At 38.6% G+C, this 12146-nt stretch overlaps 1 pseudogene; it reads right to left on the bottom strand.

Moving 5' to 3' along the window:
- Positions 1-5145: 5145 nt before the first annotated feature.
- Positions 5146-7071, bottom strand: LOC140858119 (uncharacterized; annotated as a pseudogene).
- Positions 7072-12146: the final 5075 nt, after the last annotated feature.

Raw genomic sequence — 12146 nt, 5'->3', positions numbered from 1 at the left:
GTGTAATATAAATTAGCAGTACAAACAGACTCCAAAATGACACCTAACATTATTAATTTATTATTTTGAAAAAGGAAATGGAGAACTTCAAAAGCACTGAAAACATGTTTCCATGCAAGATTTTCTGTGCGCATTCCACATTCCATACGCATCTTAATATTTCAGGTTTATACATAACCAAAAGAAAAAGGGAGGAAAAAAATCCACTCACATTTATTAAAGAAAAGAGAGTCCATGTTTTTTTTTTTTTGTGTGTGCGTGTGGGTGCGCACGCATGCGTCAGGGTTTCAGAATCCACAATTCTCATTAGATTTGGATGTGGCCCGATGTGGAATCTGACCTATATGCACCCCTGAGCACAACCTCCCTTTTTATGACTTCACTAAGGCAGCAAATGAACTTCAAGTGCAACCATGCAACTATCCACTTCAACTAACCACATAAACAACACCATTTGTTATGTCATTTCTTCTATGCTAGAACCAAGGTACAGAGTCAAGTGACAGAAAACAACAGTTTTTGTAGCTTGACCAACATTTCACAATTACTATCACAACAATGTTTCCAACGATGATAATTGAGCTATAAATTTTCCGCTTTCCATAAGGTCAAAACCAATGTACAAACAACAAAAAGAGAGCTCTTCCACTAGATAATAATATTGAAAAAAAAAGGAGAAAATGCAAAGTTTGTTGCATTACAAATACAAGATGATCAAAAAGACAATTAAAGGCAGCATACTCTTCAAAATGTGAATGCCTCACCTTAATCTTAAACAAGGCCTCAACTAAGTCTCCCACTAATATTTGGGCTCCAAACATCACACTAAACAGAAATTTTCTTCAAATGCAGAAAAAGAATAGAAAGTAGTATTCATATTGTACGTTATATTTTCATAGAAAACACAGAAAATCTTTAAAATGACATGAAACCTTGACCAGATATAGAGTGTCGACTATGACAATTGAGACCCTAAAATACCTAGATATAATAGCAAACAGAGAGACTTCTTGGCAAACCTGACAGACCACACTTGCATGAAGAATGAGAAAGAACATACTAAGTACTAAATGTGGTTTCCATCACAGATTAATCAAATTCGACTTGTAGACAAAGAGACCTTGTCTCAACTTATTCTAGGAAAAAGCATTGCACCTCACTTAAGAACTGCATCAATAAAAGCACTTCTAGTAGCAGCAAGACATCTATTCTCAAACCCCACCATGAGAAGACAGCAAGATAGAAGATACCCCTTTGATTAACAGAACAGTTGTTCATGATATAAATTTGCATGGTCTCATCCACTTTTGCCAGAACATGACTATGCTGATTTTGAGACAAACCTCCAATTATTCACCTTTTCTCACTATTGTATACGCACCTTTCTAACTCTTTACCAAACCCAAATCATTCAGAATACCAATCACATACTTATGCTTATACACTATGAATTCATTTAGCATCTTTAACCTTTCAGAGTCTGACATTTTAGCACCTTTGACTCCTTTGGGCAGCAGGCTCTTGTTCCACACATATGCTTTTCAAGCACTTCGCTAACTACTTTGTGCTCCAATTAATCACATTTTAAGATTATTTTGATCAAGGAATCATGCTTTACTCCATTTAATAGACTTTTCTCTTTTTTTCGACAAAAATGGAATTAGTTCGGTCAACAAATTAAATGGTTATATTCTAAAGGAGACTGTGATACCATGGCCCAATAACTTACCATCAATGCTTAAGAGTTAAATATACACTAGCAATTGGCACATGTGATGCACATGATAAATTTAAGATGGAGAGACATGAGGTTGTGATCTATCAATCAATCAGTGATTCCCTTTAAATTATAGCTATCTGAATAAAATAAAAATATACAAAATCTACTATTTACCACTATTCTGATCCATAAATCATTTAAATTTCACTTCCCATTATACTTTTACTTACCTTAGAATGTCCAGTTTATTCAAGAGGAAAAGAAATATGATCAATAATTCCATCAATGATGTACAAGCAGTATTTAAATACAAAATCATCCTAGGCATACTGTGAGACCTGGGACGGGTACCGCTACTGGTACAGGGGCTCAGTATGCCCCATACTAACGCATGATACTATTTGTTGTGTTGACTCCAACAATATACTTTTGCTATGTCTTGACACAAAGGAATTCCCATACCATATGATACCAATACCAATACATAAACCAGTATCAAGACTTTAGTAATGAATACGTCTAAAGGGGATCAGTTTTTCAAGGACAAGTTTATTTGCATTCTCTAGGCAAAATAAAGAAGATAACTTCTCTTCTTAGGTTCCTTATTTCATAAAATTCAGACAAGATACCATTTTGCTATGTTATCTTTTTTTTTAAAGGGAAGAAAATACGGTCTACAAAAGAAGACACTGTTATTAATAGAGAATCTTATCGTTTCTTTTAAAATAAGAGATGACACAGCATGCTACAGGTGGTTAAACCAAAGTTTTCACATATATTCATAATGAAGTGAAAATAAGTTGAATTTTGAAATATTCCACCAAAATTCCCATCTCCTTGCCCTTGACCAAAGTAGATCAGAAGAAAATGCAAAATATCCTTTTTATATCTCTCCCAATCTGCTTTCCCTCCTTATATCATGGGCATCCCAGTCAGAACAACAAGGAAGATGTGGTGCCCAAAGATCTCAACTTACAATAGATGCTTCTCCTCTATTCCAATCAAGTCCTCTCATTATCATAAAAATAGATGCCTCTCCTCTATTCTATGAGTAAGGCTAGGGCCAATTATTTGATGGACACGAAAAGCCCTGCAACTTGGCAGGAAGAGATTGGCGTAAATCACAATAATTAGTGCGACACATGGGGTGTCGTCGAATGTTTAGTTGCCAAGTGAGCATTAGTGGGCTCAAGGAACTTTTGGTGTGCACATAACAAGAGCCCCATATTGGCCCTCTATTCCTATCAAATTGCGTCACTATCTCATCTTACCATAAACATAAACACCTTTCATCTATTCCAAATGAAGGAGCTAAATATCTGATCTTCTCATAAATACATATGCCACTCCTCTATTCTGATCAAATTTGATAGATACCTCTTCCCTATTCCATGCAAATTGGGATCATAAATATTCATTAAGGTCACATAAAAAGCACACCCTTTTTTTTTGTTGGGTACAATATCAATATATATATATATATATATATATATATATATATATAATATCTGATCTTCTCATAAATACATATGCCTCTCCTCTATTCTGATCAAATTTTATAGATACCTCTTCCCTATTCCATGCAAATTGGGACCACAAATATTCATTAAGGTCACATAAAAAGCACACCCTTTTTTTTTGTTGGGTACAATATCAATATATATATATCCTCCTTGATTTTCTTCCATAGAAAAAGAGAGACAAATAAGGTAAGTCTAAAAAGTAGACAAATATACTTAACAATCCGCTTACATAAATAAGTGAATGAATATTTCCAAATACATCAATGCTTGGTGAGTATATCCACCCATCAGATATCATTTTTAACTTATATTTATATTTTAGTTTTTGGTTCATCTAATATTTATTTCTTTATGTTAAACTATCACTAATTTCATGTATTTATTTTAATATTTTCTAGCCCTTTTTGCGTACATGCAGTGCACATGCCATGTTGCTACTATCTGTGCATGTATTTGAAGAAGGAACTTCTTCAAACTTCTCAAACATCACTTCCCTAACTTAGTTCATAATGGAGAACAAATATCATCACTTGCAAGCTTCTTCACTTCCTGCAAACTATACTAGAATAGCTTCAAAAACTAACAATTCCTAAAAAAAACTTGCTGTTTATCAAGTAGCAATATTTGTAATCAATATTATAAGCCAATGGTGTTTTTTTGAAGAACTCAACTAGTGTATATTGGAAAGGTAAGGGCATAAGGCTAATGCCATGTGCTACCCTACAAGTGTTGGATCCTCAAAAGCTATTTTCTCACCATGACTATCTTCTTCATATCTACAGCTACATACTTTGATACAAAAAGTATTTTCAATCAATATTAAGCTTCATCTATGTTTTCTCTAACCATCCCTGCTCCAACATGTCAAATTTTATCAAAGACTTGATGAGAGCTTCTCTGGACTAATCTTGATTTCTCAGCAGCATAACTTTTGCAAAATCAACTGTGTGATCAGAACCCCTATTTATCCATTCCCTTCTTATGAAATATAACGTCAGATTTCTTCAATTTATTGTAAGGAGGGCATTGTTGTTTATAGTTTTCGAAAAAATCTTAATAATTTCTAGGGGAAATGGAAATGGCTATGACAAACATTTCACAAAAAGTCTGAAGTTATCAACTGCATTCCAGCAGCAACAGCTATGAAACTGGCAGGCAATCTAGCTGCAAGACTAGATGCATCTTTTCCCTGTTCTTTCTTCTTTAATATCACCTTGAATTTCACTCCACATATGTTAATTTCTTCTAAGTATCAAGAATCACAGTTATAGAAACTTCTACAGGCTAACAGAAGATGTAGTTGCATGTATATCCATACATTATGATGCATAATTATGGTTTCTCAGAGTTTGAAACTTATGACATTGTTACAAAACAGAATACTATTGTCACTAGAGGAGGGGAAAGAAACAGGAGGGAGAGAACAAAATAAAGAATGGTATCATCTCATCATGCAACATACAATGGTAGCCATTAAATATTTGGTATACTGTCTTTGATCAAGGCAAGTGAATATTTTTCACGAAAAATATATAAAATTTAATGCACACAAGCAGGAGAAAACAATCAACGCATAAAAAAGAAAGTCAGATATCTATTGCAATTGAAAAGATTTATACGTCAACTATCATGAGTTCATGACTTATATCTAAAGAATGCTAAAAAACTGATATTTCAGAAAAAATGGTGTGGGTGTAGCTTCAGCTTGAGACCCACAACACACACTGTCACGACAAAAGGGAAAACCCAAGAAGTGCAAACAACGTTGAACTAGCTGACACCATGATGAGGGAAAAAAAAATAAAAGCAGTTCAACATTTCAAGAGCATGTTAGAACGAATATCAAGATAGCATTAGCCCACATGCACGACAATTTATGTGCAGAAAACTAACCAATAGTAATAAGATTTGACGCCATGGGCATGATTTTTAAACTGTCAAAGTTAAAAAGTTTGATACAGCAGCACAGACATACAAGTGAAAGCATCCTTAGCTTCCAAAAAAATTTAGCGCATCAACCCATATTTTAAGACATCAAGAATTGTAAATGTTTCCGCACATCTAACCATTAACCAATAGAAAATCAAATGTAAGAGCTACACCTTGATTTTTATGTCTAAAGAATAAAAACAATGAGCGAGGGCAAGATTGCCCAAAGGATCTCTAATCAGCCAACTTATTCAGACGGTGAATGGTACTCCTTGCAAGACGATTACCGGGATCAATCTTCAGAACCATCCTCAAATCTTCAGCACCAAGTCTATATTTTTCGCTGCTCTCGTACAAAAGTGCACGTTGCAGCAGCACAGACACATCGGTGCTATCATGCTCCAATACCTGCAAACCAATGACCGTTTGAATTTTATCAAATACAATCCATAAAGGGAAAGAAGAGAACACGCTTCTTAGCATCCTAATACCTTTGAACAATCAGCAATGGCCTTCTTATACTCCCCAACTTCCTTATAACAAGATGCCCTGCAGGACAAGACCTCAGTGGTAGCATCATTTTCCCCAGATTTTTCTAGAAGCACAGCTGCCCAAGAAAGCCACTTGATAGCATCGGCGAACTGCCCCTGCTTGTAATTTTCCAATCCTTTAGTTTTGGCTGCCGAAAGTGTGACGCCGGCAGGAGGTGGCGGGAGCCCCTCTAGCTCTGTTGTCATCCCACCATCATCATGTCCCCAAACTCCGCACCCAAATCCCAATCATTCACCTCCGAAAATGGCTGGCTTCCTGGTACCTCCGAAGCAGCTCTTGCAGCAGGGGCAGACGAGACGGACGAGGAGAAGAACATATCCATCGGATCCGACCCACCTTTGGCCGGAGAAGGCTTTTGTGATGGTGGAGGAGCCGAAAAGCTCTGAGCTGGCATTCCAAAATCATCCATTTTTGTTGAATTGACATTCTCGAATGCCCCGAAAGAGTAATCATCATTACCACTGCTGGAGGTTTTGGAGGATTTGGCCGATGACATCGGTTGGTTTGCAGAAGGATTCGATCCAAAGTCCATCAATGATCCAAAGGGGTCCTTTTTAGCATTCATCGGCGGCCCGCCAGCTGATGATTTCATCGGTTGCCCGCCGCCCATTGGATTCCCGATCTTACTGCCGGATTGATTCAAAGATGAGAAATTTCCGAGATTATCCGCCAAACCCCAGCTGGAGGGTCTCATCGGGGCGTTATTGGAGGTGGTGGATGCTGTGGCTGCGGTGCTGGTGGATTTGGGGAGGGAATCGGACAAATTACCCATGGAGAAGGCGTTCCCGGGGGCGGCGGCCTTGAGGGGAACGTTGCCGGCAGTGGAGCGGCCCTGGCCGATGGCGGATCCGACGAGATCGCTGAAGAGATTGGGGTTGTTGTCGAGGATCCGGAGGCGGGAGGAGGAGGGGGTGGGGGTGGCGGAGGTCCAGCTCTTGCCGAAGATGTCGCCGACCATGGAGGGAGGAGGGTTGGCGAGGCCAGATCTGGGGGCGGCGGAGGCAGAGGCGGCGGCGGCGGGCTGGTGGGTCCACGAGGGCCGGGCGGACTGGTGGGTCCACGAGGGAGTCGGCTGGGGGCCGGCGGAGGCCGGGGCGGGGGAGGGGTTGGGTTTCTGGTCGCGGAGGGGCCGGGAGGCGGAGCTCCGGCCGGCAGCGAGGCCGAAGTCGAACTGGTAGGAGTTGAAGGAGACGCCGGAGGAGGCGGAGGAGGACGGGCCACGGTTGGATCTGTTTTCGGTGTAGGAGTTCATGGCGGCGATGAAATCAAGTCACCGCCGGTACGCGTCGAGGACGGAGGACGCCGCGATTGACCAGGAGAGAGAAGAAAGGACGAGGGGAGGGAGGGAGGGGAGGGGAGGGTGGAAGGGTGACTTAGCTTTTGATTCATTAGTTATATATAATTGGATAATTCGTGGGCCGTTGGAGTTTTTTCTGTCTGATGTAAGACCAGGAGTGGGCCGGACACGGAAAAAATAGGTGTGGTATTTCGGAATGGCTGGGGTTGGAACTCGGCTGTTCACGACTTCGACCTCTCACAGACACTTCGACCTCTCACAAACAGCTGTGTGGAACCTGGAATGATAGGTGGCCGTTTGGTAGCCCAAGATCTATCCAGGTTGGTGATAATTTAATATAATAATTTATATTATTATATTTGATATATTTTTTAAAAAATAATTTAAATTATCTTGATAATTCAGATAATTTTATGAAAGATAATTTGAATTATTTTGAAAAAGAATGACTATTCAAATTATTATTTTTTTTATAATATTATAATAAAAATTTTAGATAAAATTATTTCTAAAAAAAATCACACAAAATTTATTGTCCAACCTTCCCCTCTCCTTCTCTACGTGCACCTCTAGTCCACGACTCTTCCATCTCAATTTGTCCCCCCGTGGCTCCTCCGCCCTTGTCCTCTACCGCCTTCCATGGCCCCTCCAACCCCATCCCCATCACCCCCACGACTTTACATACGCTCGTCCCCTCACACAGCTCCCCACACCCTTCGACTCGCTACTTCTTCACGTCACCACCACACTCACATCATTCTCGTATTTCTCATCAAGAAAAAAGAAGAGCACCAGGATAAAATCATTGGAGATATTTTAGAAATTTAATTTTATATCACCGATAATCTAATTGTCCTATCAAACATATCAATCAAGATTATTAATAATTTTACTATAATATTACCTATGTGTACCAAATACAGTAATCAATATTACTGATAATTTAATGATGATAATCTATCATAAAGACAATCCACATTACCATCCAAGATTGTCTGACGATACACTAAATGCAACCTTAGAATAATTCTTTGTACATCACACGTGGTCCAATAAAAAACATCATCCCATTTTATTGGACCATGCAGCCACCACTTTTCAATGCGCATTTAATGTCTGTAGTTCTATTTTTTTGTTTAAAATTTTGAATGACGAAAATACCTCTTCTTTTTTGAAAAAATTATAACATCTACAATCACATTGCAGGAAGTCATAATTTTCATCTAAAAATCATAGAGAAAAAAGAATTTTTTTATTATTTAAAAATTTTATAAATTTTTAATAATAAAAAAATCTTTTTCTTCTTTAAAATATTTTACGGTCAAATTATGATTTTTTACTATATAGAAAGTCATAATTTGACCGTAGGATGTCATAATATAGCCACGGAATATCATAATTTTTTCAAAAGATGAGAAATATTTGTGTTAAAGATTTTAAATTAAAAAAATGATATTATAAATATTAAATATATATTAAAAAATAGTGGCTACATGATCCAACCAAATGGGATGGTGTATTTTTACTGTACTGGTGCACAAAGACTTTCTTCCTTGGCTTAATATCTAATTTTATCGGATGACCCAAGGGAGACAACATTATTTGAATTTCATCATCTAGCTTTTTAGATTTTGGTTTCTATATATTGTCGGTTATCATTCTTGTTTTCTCTTCTGTGATTTTGTTCCATTAAAAAAAATGATTTGATGTATGTAACAGAAAGGAAAGATGAAGATTATGACATGAAGTAGCATTATATTCTCTTAAAAGTATCATCCTAAATCTAGCAAAATACAGAAAAAAGATTTATATAGCCAACTCGGACCAGTTTGGAATTAAAGCAGAGTTAAGTCACAAATAAGTAAAATATCAAATGAAAAATTAATTTTGGAGATAATATTTGCATGATGGTTTAAAAGTATATCTATTCAATTTAGTTCATCTTCTTCTTCCTTAGACTTAACTTTTGTTTTAATGAAAAAATTAATATGTTTTTGAGATAATAATCCATGACATCAAGCACCGTTGCCTTGTGGTGATTGATGATAGAGTGATAGGGCTCGTGCCAACTAAAGTTCAAAAGACTTTATCAAGAACGCCTAAGGACCTACAAGATATGAGGTGTTTATCCAGTTCTAATTATGTTCAAGCTTTGAAGGTCCATTGTAGATGGATTTGGCCTTTGAAGGTGCCTCCAACAGTTGGAAATTTTCTTTAGAAACTAGTTTGGGACAAACTTCCGTGTAAAACCTTCCTTGCACACTAATATCATTTCTGCTAATAATCAGTTCAGTGATTTATGCTCTGACCAAATAAAGAATTGTGTGCATGCTATCATCCATTGTAGATATATTCGCAGCAACTAAGTTATAGATTTGGGATAAATTTCTGTCTCAATTCCTTATTGACATTGATTGATTCCTCTCGAATGTTTTGATAAGGAATGTACAGAAATCACTCTTGGCATATGCAATATAGTTGCTTTGATGAGTTCGGAACGAACGGAGAGTTAGTAATTCTTATACGACCCAATCACATCTTTTGCATAGGCTTTGAGCTTTCTGTCAAGAAAATGGTTGCCTATATAACTCAAACCTCGCAGGCCTCACATCGGTACTGGAGTAGCCAGTTACAAAAGATATCTTCCTTTTGTCGACCCCGATTAGTATCTTGGCTATCCTCTCTCGTAGGGTTCATAAAAATTAATTTCGACGCATTTGTAACAACAAATAATGCGGCGGTTGGATATGTCATTCAAAACCACGAGGTTGTTATGCTGCAGAATGGAGGTAAGCTCCTTTCCTATGTCTCTGTTCCATTTGTGGAGCTGCAGGCTGCATGGTATTGGATCAAGACGGTGATATCTGAATTACATGCCTCTCAAATATGGTTGGAGGGAGGTTCAGCGACTTTTGTTTCATGGTTAAACAGTCGCACAATGGAAAAGCTCGATCATATTCCTTATGTAAAGGATTTATATTAGTGAAAAGACTCAGGGATTTTCTATCAAATCATGCATATTTATAGAAAAGCTAATCAAGTTGCGGATTTTATGGCAAATAAAATCTTGCAAGGAGATTTTGTGTAGTCATCTGAGGTTTTTGTTGATCTTAAGTGTCGATATCTTTTGCAGGTTGATGCATAAGGAATCCTATATACGAGGTATCCCTAGGGGGTCAAAGCTGCATATCTACTACCAGCTTCCTTCATTATGCTCTGATATTTATAATCTATTTGCTTGTACTACACCTCTTGACCTACCGTTGGTATTGCTTTGATCTTCTTAGAATTTCTTTCACTCACTGAGTAGTATTTTCAGCATAACTCTTTGTATTCTACTAGTCTTCCTATTATTGTTTTTAGTGTTGCATAAGCATAGAGCTAGAACTGGACTCGGGTCAGCCTGTCTGCAGGCTGAGCTTCAGGCTAGGTCCAAAACAGTTCAGGCCAAGCTCGAGCTTAATTATGAGGCCCAATTGTTTTTCAGATTGGGCTCGAAAATCCTTTTAACTCGGCCCGGGCCTAGGTATCCCTTTAACCCAACCCGGGCCCTAGCCCAAAGCCTAGCCTGGAATTTTCAAATCCCATAGTGCATAACATGCCATACTATCCTTTGTATTTTACGAATTCTTGATTGCTTGCTATCCACTGTGCATACCCTTTGTATTTCACCAATTCCTGATTGTGTGTCATCCACCATGCATATACTTCAGGATTTGCCCTGATCGAGTGCCTTCTCCCCTAACTCCTCATCTCTCTTGGCCACCCCCAAGCCCCAACTGTTCCCGAAGATCCCCGAGGGCACCCGCTCAGCTTGGTGTAGAAGGGCAAGGTGGACTCCAGCTCACCATCATTGATGGTTGCCGCACCATCATCATCGTCCCCAACGACCCCAGCCTCATCAACATCAACGGCGTCGGCATCTCCATCTTTGAGGGTGCATTTGCTCCACGATTTGCCCTATCCAGTCCGATCAAGAGTCCTTTTTCTTGGGGCTCTTCGAGAAGCTTCTCCCTTCGAACATCCTCCTCATCTGTAGCCTTTCGTGCAGCAGTGGCCTCCAACCTCAAACACCCTCCGGCTTTCTCTCTCTCTCTTCATGATCTCGGCCTCCTCCTCATGCCTAAGACCTCACTGGTGACCATGGTGCTCCCATGTCTTTATATCTTCGACAGCGGTTCCAATGGCAAAGGAGACAGAGGAGGGGAGGAGAGGACCAGCGATTGGGAAGGCTCACACGAGATGGGATAAGTTGAGAGAGAGAGAGAGAGGAAGGAGAGAGAAATAGAAAAAGAGGGAGGGGTTCGGGTTGGGTCTTGGGCTCGGGCTGGCCCAATTGAGTTCAGGCCGGGCTCAGGCTTGGGCTCGAGCTAGGCTTAGGCTTTGAGTTTCAAAATATTTTGGACCGAGCTCAAGTAGAGGTGTGGTCCAACCCAGCCCAGCCCATTTTTAGCCCTACATAAGCAGGTCCTTGAATGGTATCTAATGTGGCAGAGGGATGGAAAATCGGTTCAACGCTTCACAATACAAGGAGGAATTTCTAACTACTATTATTGTTAGAAAATGCCATCACATGATAATTCGGTATGCATACAGAGATTTCAAAAAAAATTTCAATATACAATGGAAAAAAATTTCAAAACTTTTCAACATCGTTCTAGGACAACCATGTAACATAACAAATCAACATTATGCCAGCACAATCTTATGTCAGAATGATGTTAAAACAAATCTCTAATTAGATCTAATCTAATCAAGCATGCATAGAGAACATATTTCAACATAAAATCAGACACGTCATATATACAAGATTAAGATATAAGAAAAAATAAAATCTGATTTTTATCTTTACATGGAAAGATCTTTCCATGATCCGATGATCCATGGATATCTTCATGGTCTATTAAATCCACGATCTAATGATCTATGGATGTCTTCAAGGTCCTTTTGAAGCTACACAAGTGTCCAACCTCTACAGGTATCCACATGAGGCTGATCTGATCAGTAGATCTCGATCTCACCGGAATGCTAGCTCATTTGCAGAGATCGCTCTTTGGATTGTCAAATCTTTAATTTTTTTTGATTCTCTTTTCAAGAGAATCAAAGAGATCTATAGGAGGATCAA

Source organism: Elaeis guineensis, chromosome 5 (genome assembly GCF_000442705.2).
Source record: "Elaeis guineensis isolate ETL-2024a chromosome 5, EG11, whole genome shotgun sequence".
NCBI classification, from domain to species: domain Eukaryota; kingdom Viridiplantae; phylum Streptophyta; class Magnoliopsida; order Arecales; family Arecaceae; genus Elaeis; species Elaeis guineensis.
This window is presented reverse-complemented; position numbering and strand designations above follow the sequence as displayed.